Source organism: Hippocampus comes, unplaced genomic scaffold, assembly GCF_001891065.2.
Source record: "Hippocampus comes isolate QL1 unplaced genomic scaffold, H_comes_QL1_v1.1 scaffold48, whole genome shotgun sequence".
Lineage (NCBI taxonomy): Eukaryota > Metazoa > Chordata > Actinopteri > Syngnathiformes > Syngnathidae > Hippocampus > Hippocampus comes.
This window is the reverse complement of record NW_017808403.1, coordinates 2,743,371-2,755,417: the sequence shown is the minus strand read 5'-3', so window position 1 is coordinate 2,755,417 and position 12,047 is coordinate 2,743,371. Positions and strand designations below refer to the sequence as shown.

Here is a 12,047-nt window from a genome sequence, read left to right as displayed (position 1 = left end):
AGGGTGTCCAAAGTGAGACTGACACGTTCAGACAATCATCTGTCATGACGGATCTTCACCTTTCAGGTGAAATCATGTCCTGTCGGCTCGGACGCAGATGATGTGCCGCTGACTGGCCCGCCGTGAGACGCAGTTGCCTGACTTGAAGGGTGTGAAAGCTGCTGACCTCACACATCATCAATAAGTGCAAAAGTTGAGCTGGCCCAAAACTACTTTGATGGCTCTTTTTGCAGAATCCGAGCGCCGATGGAGAAGATGACTGCGACGGAAAGGCCTTTGAAGCGGCGCGCACAGGCCCCGTCAAGAGGCATACGTCTATTTGTAGCATGCAAAAAGATCACAAGTCACGATAGCAAGCAGCAGTTCGAGAGATAATTACAGGGGAGTGCATAAAGGTCCATTATGAAAGGTTGAAAGGGAGCTGTCACGTAGGATTACAAGCGCGTTGAAACCAAAAAACTCCCACGAACTTTGCAACGCTCGTTGGGTCATATTGGATTCCTCCCAAAGCTGCCGGGCCTGAAGCGCCGCTCTCCCTTAACCGCAGAGTTGAACTATCTCACCCCGACTTCCAGCTAACAATTACACCTCTGGCGCTTTTTTCTGGGGGTTAGCTTCCTGTAATCCTGGATTTCGCTGCCTTCACCGATGACATTTTCAGAAGTAAGGAGCACGAAAAGTTCAACAGTGCAAACACCGACAACATGGATGAAGTGATTGTATCCGACCCGCAGCTGAACTCGATGCGAGTCACACAAATGTGGTCAAGACGGAGATGACGTTTTATGTATTTTATTTTGTGACACCGAAAGAAGCCATGCTATTCCGAGCCATCTCCTCGACTTTATCTTTTACCTCGTAAGTACGCGTTAGCATGCAGCCACGTCCGTCAGGGTCTTCTCTGCTGGCCTGAAGACCATCGGAAGCATGCCTACAACCTTCGGGAAATGCTTGGAATTTATTTCCAAGAGTCTGTTACCATCATCTCATAGCATGTGTCATGGCCAAGCAGCTGGCATGCGTTCTTTTATCGTCCAATCAGATTTCAGTTTCTCCATGTTGCCATGTAAATGTGATTTGCGCAAGGCTTTCAGAATTCCCAGTGGTGGCATCAACCACACACACACACCCATGTGCACCAACGTTTGGTCAAGGGAGGACAATGTCAGAGATGATTAAAAATTCCTTTTCAGGGCACACTCAAGAAAAAAAAAAAAAAAAAGAAAACTGGGCTGAGGCTGGGTCAACCAACACCAGTCCTGTGGAAATTGATTTTTGGGCATTTGTATCAGCGGAACAATTACCTTACACACACAGGCGGGAGCAAAGTAAGTTGCATCTGCATCGGCATCTCTGCTCCGTACGATGTATTCTATTAAAATATTTTTTAAAAGATGCAGATTGTGAACTGCTTCATTATTGTGTATCGATTTGGAGGGAGATAATGCAAACAGTGTTTCATGATTGAGTCTGAATGGTATTCATCCTCACGTATGGAAAATATTGTCTCTTCTTTCAGGCCACATTTAGTTAGACAGCATTTTTGTACATCGTTGTGACGACGGTGTATTGAAAGTTGAAAACTGACCGAGTCTTTCTTTCTCTTTCAGAGAATATCCTTACCGGGGACACACACACACACACACACACTGTATGCCATCATTTGAAGAAAGCTGAACTTTACAAGACATCCTGTGGTAAGAATTGCAACCGGTTGTCAGAAAGATGTTTGTTCAGAAAACATCCGAAACTCCTCGGACATGTGAGAGTGATGTCTACATTGTGCGGAGGTCGTTTGTTTTCTAGAACTGCAATGCGTCATACCAAGAGGTGTTTCTAAAAACTATGGTTATGTCATAACCTAAAATGGTTCGAACTTATTAGACTGATTATTCCAAATTGTGTTGGACAAAACGGCAAACCACAACAACAATCATAAAAACAAGATGAAATTAATTTTTCTTTAGTTGATTAATCCAAGCCTAACTTGTATAAATTTTTTGGGAATGCTTCAGAACAAAGGCTTATCTGTTTCCCGAGCCAGTGATAACTATTCGCAAACTCCCCCGCACAGCCCTAACAAACTTGTCTGCTTCACATAGTTGAAATGTGTTTGGCGGAGCAGCCCCCACGGGGACGGATGAAACAAGCTCACCGACACACCTATTAACCCTGGCTATGACCCGACAGCATGTCAAGAAGATGAATGTCTGAGCACCGCAAAGGGAGCACAGGAGAGCGGGGAAAAAAAAAAAACCCTGCATTTTGTTTCCCGTAAACGACGAAGGGGAGGGTTGGGGGGTTTTGGGAAGTTTGGTGACTCATCACTTTTTCTTTTCTGCTGTGGCTCCCCCTTTTTGGCATCGCACTTGAATACCTTCACGGTAGACCGGCCCATGATGGCTTCAATGGGCGCGCTTGAGTCTTGACAGGGGTCTCGCGTTGAACGTTATTGAGCGATTCAGCCGCAGTCCCAGCTGTCTGCATGGCTGTCACCATCCGCAGCTGCCTTTGCTCACTCACAGAGATTCTTTTCTTTGAAACCTGAGGAGATAACAAGACAAGCGTTAGACAGCATTTAAAAAAAACAAAAACAAATGAGCCACATCTTGGTTCTGGTCTTTGCTTTCTTCTTATGCGTCTGCAGGTGCAAATGATCAGGTCTAATCCAGGGGATGAGATGAGTCATCAACTTCATTTTATATGACAATAAACATGCGGACAAAGGCTTGTAAATGCAGTCCTTTAATATCGAATCTTTTATAGCACTTTTTACAAACGATGCATGATGGAAATGCTTGAAAGTCCACTTTCCAACCCACCCCCCACCCCACATATCGCTTCTGTGTGACCGCTCATTGGCATAATAAGACCTTTGTCCCACGATTTGATCACCAGCATCGTTTTTGTGGCGCGGGACTTTCCCCCGGCGGACCCCGGCGCACCACACAATAACACCTTGCAACCCTCTGTTGGGAGGCATTTAGCTCCAGGCTCAAAGCCTCTCTCGCTCCCTAATAACAGATTCCTCAAGGAGTGGTGTCAGCAGCTGTAAACAACAGCGCACGGCAAAAGGGGGTCTCGCTCCTCGCCTCCGTTTGACCGCAGTGACCTCATATGATTGAAGGGCGGCCGTCTTAAAGGCCCCTTGTGCACACGGAGCTGCGATGCGGCTGCTACCGGTGACTAAGGGGTGACGAATCAAAACAGTTGTAGTTGGCTTGCCATCTACATGTCATCAAGCGCTCGCTGTACGGCAACAGCGTGGAAGTGGCGCAGACACAGACGGAGATGTTCGACCCCGTCTGTGTTTCTCTTTCCGCGCGCACGCAAATAAACACAAACGCACGAGTACCGCGCTAAAAGCGGTTTCCTTACCTTCTCGACGTTTCCAGTCAAGGTGAACACACAAAAACTGATATACTCATCAAAGACCTTCCGTTCAAACATGAAATAAAACCCACCCAACGCTGCCGTGATTTATGAAAAAACAAAATCCGCGACACGCCCGCGCCTCGGCTTGCGGTTTCCTTCAAAGGAGCACCTTGTTAGCTGACTCACTGGCTGAAGTTGTCCATTTCCACATCCACTTTGAAAGCTTTCCAACCGAAACGTCGCGGCAGCAAATCAGAGTCGGGGGAAGAGGTACGAGAGAGGAAGAGGTGCAGATCTGGAAGCAGTTAAAACCTGGCTGATTCACAGGAAAGAAGGGGAAAGAAAGAGGGGAATGTGTCACCGGATTGTCAGAAGGAAGCTAATATCCATGTGGGCAAATCCTGAACACTCTTGACCTTAGAAATTTTGCAAGGAAGGGAAGATGAAGTCTTACTGAAGTCTTTTTTTTCCTTTAATATGACTGCAATTTGCTATGACGGTAACTTTTATGGGGAAAAAAACTGACCCGACAAACTTTTTCCGATGTGTAAAAAGACCACAATAAATTCTTCCGATAAATAAAAGACTGACCTTAGACTGACTACATTATATGTATGATACACAAGCAGCGGGCAACACAGCCACGATGTTCAGTGACTCCGACTCCTGATGGATTGTCCACTAGTTCCCAGATTTGATGTCCATCTGCCAAAGGGCCACCTTCACACACATACCGAGTCAATGTGAGGACATCGCTCACAAGCTCTAAAGGAAGCATTTTCCACATGGCTGAATTGCATCTCAGCTCCTCAACGCGCATTAAGCGCGCCCTCTTACTCAGCCCTCTGCAAACCCCTCGCTCCTTTTGTCTCGCCATTTAGCTCTTCCCTTACCGCGCAGCGTCTGCGGAGGTCTGATAGCATCACCCGGGAGGTCTGACACCTGTGTGGTCCTGTCGGTCAACATGAAGAGCACATACTTGGTCAGAGAACAAACGTCCCGTTACAGGCAAAAAACAATAAAGACGGGGTTCACCTCGTTTGACGAACATGTCAGCCTTTTAATCCTCTTTGACAGTTTTATCCTCCTGGTCTTATTTGTTTTTAGTTTTGCCCGTGAAGACTACATTATTGTCATTACATGACGCTGTAATTATAAACGACATGAAAACCAAAGACCTGTCTAATGGGTGAAAAACAAGTAATACATAGATATATGTCTGCCTATATATTAGATATAGGTTTCTTCAGTATAACACGGCAATCCTACAAGTGAGCCTTCTGGCCACTCGAAGGCCACTTTATTGTCATTAGTGAGCTGAAGACGCCATCTCCAACCTTGCCCTTACTCCCTGGCAATAAAGCCAGACAAACAGGAAGCAGCTGTTGCCAGGGAACCAGCCCGAAGTACGACAATATGGCATGCACTTGAGTGAGGGAAGAAATGGGAGAAAAATGTGCGGGGAAGTGGATTGTTGTGTTGGTGGAAGCTAATTAGGCTGTGAGGAACAGTCAGCATAGGTTTGTAGGAAAACCACGGATTGCGAATGTGTGCGTGTGCGTCTGTGTGCCTCTACACGCTCATTTGCGCAAGAACTGGCTGCGTATGAGTCTGGGAATAGGTTGACTGACGCACAGAATGACAGATGAGCTTCGGAGTCCTGGCAACCCTTCCAAATCGCCCTCCTCTGCCGCTCTGTCTTCATCCACTTCCTCACACGCCCCTACGCCTCCTTCGCATCTCTCGTCCCTCTTTCTCCTCTTTGCCGTCCCTCTCCCTCGTATGTCTTCTCCCTTGGCATCAAGCAATTGCACGGCACACACCCATTCAGTCACACAGAAGTCGTTGCCTCCGTGGGCCTCTCCATTTTTTTTTGTTTCTAGAATGTGAATTGGGGTCACCTAATATAATCCTTAACTACTGTAAATATGTTAGAATATTCATGTTTATCCAAGAATGCATTGTGACACAGGAAATTTAAGAAAACAACGACGAAATCAATCATAACCCGCTTTAACTGCTTACAGTCCAAGCAAAAACACGAAAGAACAATGAGCCACTGCGTGGGATCACATCGCCCAGGTTGGAATTTCAAAAATGTCATGTATTCTTTTTTTCCATCTATTCTTCACATCATCTTATCAAATTACCTTTGGCAATTGAAGGGTATGAAATATGAAAGACTTCTTCTCCCCCAGGTCCTGAACACAATACTGCTTCCAAGAACACAGTCACACACTTTCTGTATTTTTCCCTCCTTTTTGGCCACTCGCCCATTCCTGCCATTGTAAATTTCCATTATTCTTCCAAAAGGAAGGCGACGATGATCTGATTTCCCTGGTCACTGCCCCACATTTTTCAGAATAGATTTAGAAAGAATGCAGCCTCGATGTGTTGCGAGGTCGTGAGATTTACAAACAACACGCAGTGATGAGATGCATGGGCAAAATGGAGTGGAGTTGGATCATGAAAAACCCAAAGATTCTTGTATGAGAAAGAAAATGGTTGCGTATGAATTTAAAAATGCTTGCGTATGAATTGAATCTATCTATCTATCTATCTATCTATCTATCTATCTATCTCTTTCTTTCTTTCTTTCTTTCTTTCTAGCTAGCTAGCTAGCTAGCTAGCTATCTTTTTTTCTTTCTTTCTAGCTAGCTAGCTAGCTATCTGTTCAGTCCGCATAAGAAACCTCACATTTGAGAGTAGCACAGCAGTTTAGATGATCAGAATTGCTGTGATTCGTCCCCCTTTTCCGCATGTATCCTCGCAAAATTTGTGAGGCACAAGCCCAATAAGAAAAATCATACGCACCAGCTGCTTCCTTGTCAACTCGGATCAGACTGGCCCACAGCGCCAACGAGCCAGACACACACACACGCACACACGCACACACACACAAAAATCACCCTAAAATAACACCTTAAGGGTTATTGGCGCTGATCAAATGTGCAATTCAATCACAATTTTGTTCAATGTGAAATACAAACTGTATATTCCATTCATTGTGAAGTGTGAAGCCTGAGGCCCCGAGTCAATTCACTGCAATGGGGGAAGTGAAAATGAGCAAAAACGTTTTTTTAAAAAAAACTACCATCATCTTTTTGCACATGAATGCCTGAGTAAAAAAATGTCACAATATGACCAGAAAAATAATCAATATGGTTAAAAAAAAAAAGTCCAGGAAGCATTCCACAATTCCATCTTAAAGGTCCTGGTCATACTGTGTTGCCACTTCCAAATGATGGCACTATATTCACCATTGGGTATTTCACAATCTGAGACAAGCTGTCTCTTGCCTGGCTATTAACGTCCAGAGTCACACTTCATCTGCGCTCAACCAAGAACGGCAGATCTTTATATCAGCCTTTCCTATAAGTTTGACGTGTCTTCCAACAAACAATGCCCATACTGGATTCATCATTTGAATTTCCTGATTGATTTGTTCACCTGTCGCCCAAGGTTGTTTCGTTTTCTCTAATGTAATCGTGCCGCAAAATTACGATGAATCTTGACAAAGTTCAGGGAATTTCAACACCATTTTCCAAAGTGGAGTCATCAAATTTACATCGCACGTCAGTGACCGATCGCTGTTGCTCAAGTGTGTCACAAACCGCAAAGTCAGGAAGCTGTGAACTCTTGTCGTCTTTTTAGAAAGATCAACTAATACGAGCAGTCATGAGGCTCTTTTACACATGAACAATTTACACAGTGATGATGAATCTTTTTTAACACGCCACCGCACACCACATTTCTCACCTCTTTCAAAGATATTAACAAGAACGGATCATTACAAACTTTTTCCCGGATTATTTCTATGACCAGGTCTAATTATACTGCCAAAGGAAGTGAGATATTTCTATTTTGAGCTTCGTCTAGATCAGGAGATGCGCACCCATGACAAGAGATGAACGTCATGTTCTTTCTCTCTTCTCGGCAGAAGAGACAGCTGGAGTTTGATATTTTGTGAAAGTGATCGTTACCATCCGAGAGCAGAAACAGACGATGCTGGAGATCGACGCACACAGAGTACATTTATAAGGAACTGCAAGATCTCCCCTTGCGGGGAATGCAGCCAGGGTGATCACAGATCCCGCTGCCAAGTGGCCACTTGGAGACGGCCTACCTACCCCCATCATTCGTGGCTGTGTGTGAAATATGATGACAAGCACCGCACATCTCGGCGGAGTGCAGAATATGTCTGCCTGTGCCTGGATCAAACCCACAAAAATCATGTTGCACCACCTGCGCCACAATATAGACCTGCTCCGAGTTGGTCGAAAGTTGAGTCAAATTTTCAATCCCAAATTGTCAGGTGCGCCAGGGGCATGTGACAGAAAACGCCCTGGCTCTGCCGGGAAGCCGCAGCATGGTGGAGTGCGGTCGGCCAAAATACCAAACACAGTCAACTCGACTTGCCCCGGCGTGAAAATCCAGATGCGCCAGTTTTTGCCCACGTGCGCCGTCTATGAAAATAGACCCCAGTGTGTTGATTGTACAAACCGACCTGTTCTGCAGCTTGTCAGGCACTTTTTTCCCACCAGCACCTTATACAAACATTGCCGTCTATTTGTTCAATGTTATTTTCCCCCTACATTTTTGAGGAACGTGCGTTAACCTGTTCAGAAAAACACAATAATCAAAAGATAAAATCACAAATTGCTTAAACCAAATTAGACCGCCGTTTTTGTGCAAAAGCATGAATATAGTCTATTGCGTTAACCTGTTCAGAAAAACACAATAATCAAAATCGCAAATTGCTTAAACTAAATTAGACCGCCGTTTTTGTGCAAAAGCATGATTATAGTCTACACTCATTCGTTTCGTGAGTAGCTCTGAATAGGGGGCTGGAAGAACGTGTAAGTTTTAAAACTCCAGAATAGAGCCTTTTTCTCCCACTTTTGAATGTTGCATTTGGAGATTTGTACCGACATGGTGAATATTTTCACTCATGTTTATGGCCACCTCTTGGATCCATTTTGAACATGCGTCGGTTACGCAATGACAGTTTTCATTTCTGTTTTCATCCTCACCTTTACTGTACGTGCTTGAGTTTGTGTAAAGGGATTATCCAAGTCAATAGTCTTCACACCGCGAATGCATGCTAGAGTAAGCAAACAGTCAGCGGCCATGACAGCACACATACCTGCATTTGTGCGAGCGTATCAGATGATTCTTTGTGTCGCTCGCATTGAAAACAGTGTGAATAAACGCCTGGAATTCAAAACTCTTCTGGGGGCATTTGTTGCGAGAAGCGCTCTGTGTTGAAAGCGGCTGGCGCGTCTTGGCAAGAGATGAGTGCGTGGCCGCATCTTACGGGGAACAATAGCCTCTGCGTGATAAACGTCTCAAATTCCCAGGTTCAACACATGGTAAATAGCTCAAGTGGGGCAAGTGCGTATCTTGTTCTCAACTTTCAATCCGTCGGAAGATGAAAGAGGAACCCAGCAGAAGAAAAGTGCAGAGCGACTTCAAAAGCTGGAATTTCTTTCAAGATGGTTCTCCAAAGACCACATCAAACACTGGGGGGGGCGGGGGATGGGGGTAGGTAGTGGTGGTGGCGAGTAGGGAGATAGGCTGAGTTGTAGTGTGAATATGCACACATGCACATGGCCGTGTATGTGTGCATTCATGTTTGCGTAGCGCCGGAGATGCATGTGGGCTATGCCACTCTGACCCCGAGTACACACAAGAAAAAGAGGCTGTCAGCTCTCATAAGACTTTAGGGTGTGTGCGTGTGTGGTTGTGCGCGTGTGTGTGCGTGCGTGTGTGTGTGTGTTTGTTCTCTTATTCTGGGAGGCCTCTTCAGCACCCAAAGAGCTCCTCAGCATCGAAGCTGCCAAGGAGACGATCACAGGGTGGCCCCGCGGCCCACACACACGCTCACGCACATTCACCCTGCCGCATCAGGGCTCCCATCGCGCCGGTGCGCAGACGCATCACGCTCTTTCTCGGCGTTCGGAACCAGAGTGGCTATTGATTGTTTTAAACACAGCATTTAGGACCCGACTGCTATTTCGAGTGCTCCGCGTACGCCCACTCATCTTTCTCCCATGATGCATCGCGAGACAAACGGCAACGCACTCCAATAGACACTCCCGTAAAAGCCCTCTGGTTTTATCAGCCGGCAACACGATCACCTTTAACGCAGGGGCCCTTTGGGGAAAACAAAAAAAAAAATAAACAAACGTGACCTTTCTTCCGTTTTAACCGTAGCTGCTTGTGGAATGTCAGACTTTGTCTTTTAGGTCTCACCCTGATGGAAAAAATGAAAAGTACTTCAATGGAAACAATGTCAAGTATTCTATTCTGTTGCGCCTGAACCGCGTGGCTCCCGTTTGCTTTCATAGCGCAGCATTCTTCCGAGTTTCACCATTGCCAACGCCAGACATTGCCATTGTGGAGTGTATCCTTCCTGTTCGCCTCCCCTCTTTGGGTGCCTGCCGACCTGCCGCCTGCCTTGCAAGTTGTGTCTGACTGTCTACCAGTGCGGCCTGCCTGTGTTTGTCTTTGTTCCTTCACCCACCAATTTTCGACTGCCTGTGCCTTTCAATGACGCAGGTGAGCCGGAGGCCAGCTGAGAAACTGATTTTGGGAACAGAAGCCGCCAGACAAAGCTGGAGGAAATGGTGAAAAGTTCAAAAGAGCAGTTGGTGTTCGGACAAAACCTCCAGGGAAAGCCTACTAGACCACTTGAAAGTTATTTCGGGCTTAATTTGTATGCTGACTACCAAATAAACGTGATTTGGAATGAGATTGGTTCATTCTGAAAACAACCACATCCCATATTGTGGCGTGTACATTTGTGCAACCACATTATTTGACTTGCTTGTATTTACTTCCTCTCTCTGTCTCCCCCCCCCCCCCCCCCCCCACACTTCAATTGAGTTGTACGGGTTGCAAATGTTTTTGTAAGAGTTGATTTTGAACAGGTGTCCGCAGATTTTGTTATGTAACGTAAGTTTGGGATTTCGGCGCTGCCTCTCATCAGCTCCTGTGCAAGAAATATATTGAAACTTTCATCAAATGTCCTTCAATTATTACATCCGCATTATCACCTTCATCACTGGACATTTTTGAAACAGATGTTATGTTCGATCTTATTATGAGATTGTTGGTGCATCTAACGCCGTCACCATTGAATGTACATTTCAATGCATCAGTGTCACTAATCTCGTCGACGTTGCAGTGTGAATCATTTTACGGTGCTTGCCCTAAAAATGCCTTTCTCCTCACGATAACAGACATAAAACAATACGTGCTGACCTTTGACTTCAATGTCAGTCCCTGATACCAAGTTAAGTGTCTTTTTAAGTGAAGTGAAACAGAAAAGCATTTCACGGCAGAAAAGAATCAGCGGCATACCTATCCTTTGAAACACTATCTCTGGAAATAACACCATAAACATTTGCTGTGACACGCGACAGTAATTTCACAACTGCGCTCCAGTTACAAAGTTGGAAAGGCTGAACCGGGGAAAGTCTGCAAAGTCGGTGAACTTTTATGAGAATTTTCATTCGCATCTCATGAGCAATGTGAGTTGGGTAGAAGTCAAACAGCAACAGAAATACCTCTACCAATTCACAGCCTAGGATGTGATGAACATCCTCCCTACCCCTCAGCATCCGAATGTGAAACCTGGCCACGGCGGCACAGGAAGTCGCGTCTGAAAGGAAGGAACGTGCTGGTTTGAGACGTGCCACAGTGAGCGCAGCTGAATGGGACACGTTGGCCAATCAACACTGATAGTGTCGAGATTCAATACGACTTCCTCCCCGTTGCCGAAGAGCAAGCGGGGCTTTGAGACGTGTTTTATGACTCCACGAGACACTCATCAACCAGTTGAATGAGAGTGCCGACCTATGTAAAAAAAAAAAAAAAAAAGTCAAGCAATGTAATTAGTCTTGATCCCGCAGCTGATTTGCCCCGGGATGTCACGCTCCCCTGTAATCCTGTTTGATTGATTCACACATGTGGGCGAGTGGCTGAGGCTTTTGCCTCTCGTGGAGACAAGTGGGCAGATGTACACGTCGAGCAAAAGGAGCGCTATACTGTACCACGAAGAGGGCAGAGGAGGCACCTGCTGGGTACACATGCTTTTGAACAGGCTGGTGGAAGTGGCTGTTCTCACGCACGCGTCTCTCTGAAACGCCGCCCCTGCTGTGCTTGCATGCGTATGGCGCCTCTGATTAGAACTCTGGCGAAGGTGGCTTTACTTATCGAGAGAGAATTCTACCGCAGGTGCATGCTGTAAAGATGGATGCACAGAGGGCGGGGGGGTGGGGGGGTCACATAAGAAGAAAAGAAAATGAAGATGAAGAAAAGTGTTCCCACAGCTGTGGGGACAATGTAGCTCCACTATATGATAATCTATGTCAATACTGGAAATACACACAAACAGTCCTCCGCAGAGTCTAAACACTGTCCAAATGTAAACATCCCAATGTGGAGTGGAAAAAGTACGCGGACCTTTGGATTTAATCACTGGTTTGAGCCTCCTTAGCAACAGCAACCTCAATGAAACGTTTCCTGGAGTGGCAGACCAGAGCTACACAACGGTCAAGAGGAATTTGAAAACCGTTCCAGTTCAGCGATATTCATAACAAAGTCCGGTGGGAATCATGGCCTTGATGTCATGCCACAGCATCACAATCGAGTTGAGGTCAGGATTC

The 12,047-nt window shown here is 45.8% G+C and overlaps 1 long non-coding RNA gene across 1 annotated transcript; it reads right to left on the bottom strand.

Moving 5' to 3' along the window:
- Nucleotides 1–776: 776 nt before the first annotated feature.
- On the bottom strand, nt 777–8,753 carry LOC109508500 (uncharacterized). The gene is made up of 4 exons (XR_002166674.1): nt 8,409–8,753; nt 3,967–4,095; nt 3,562–3,691; nt 777–2,544 (listed from the first exon to the last, which is right to left on the bottom strand). It is a non-coding gene; the product is annotated as an uncharacterized LOC109508500 (long non-coding RNA).
- Nucleotides 8,754–12,047: the final 3,294 nt, after the last annotated feature.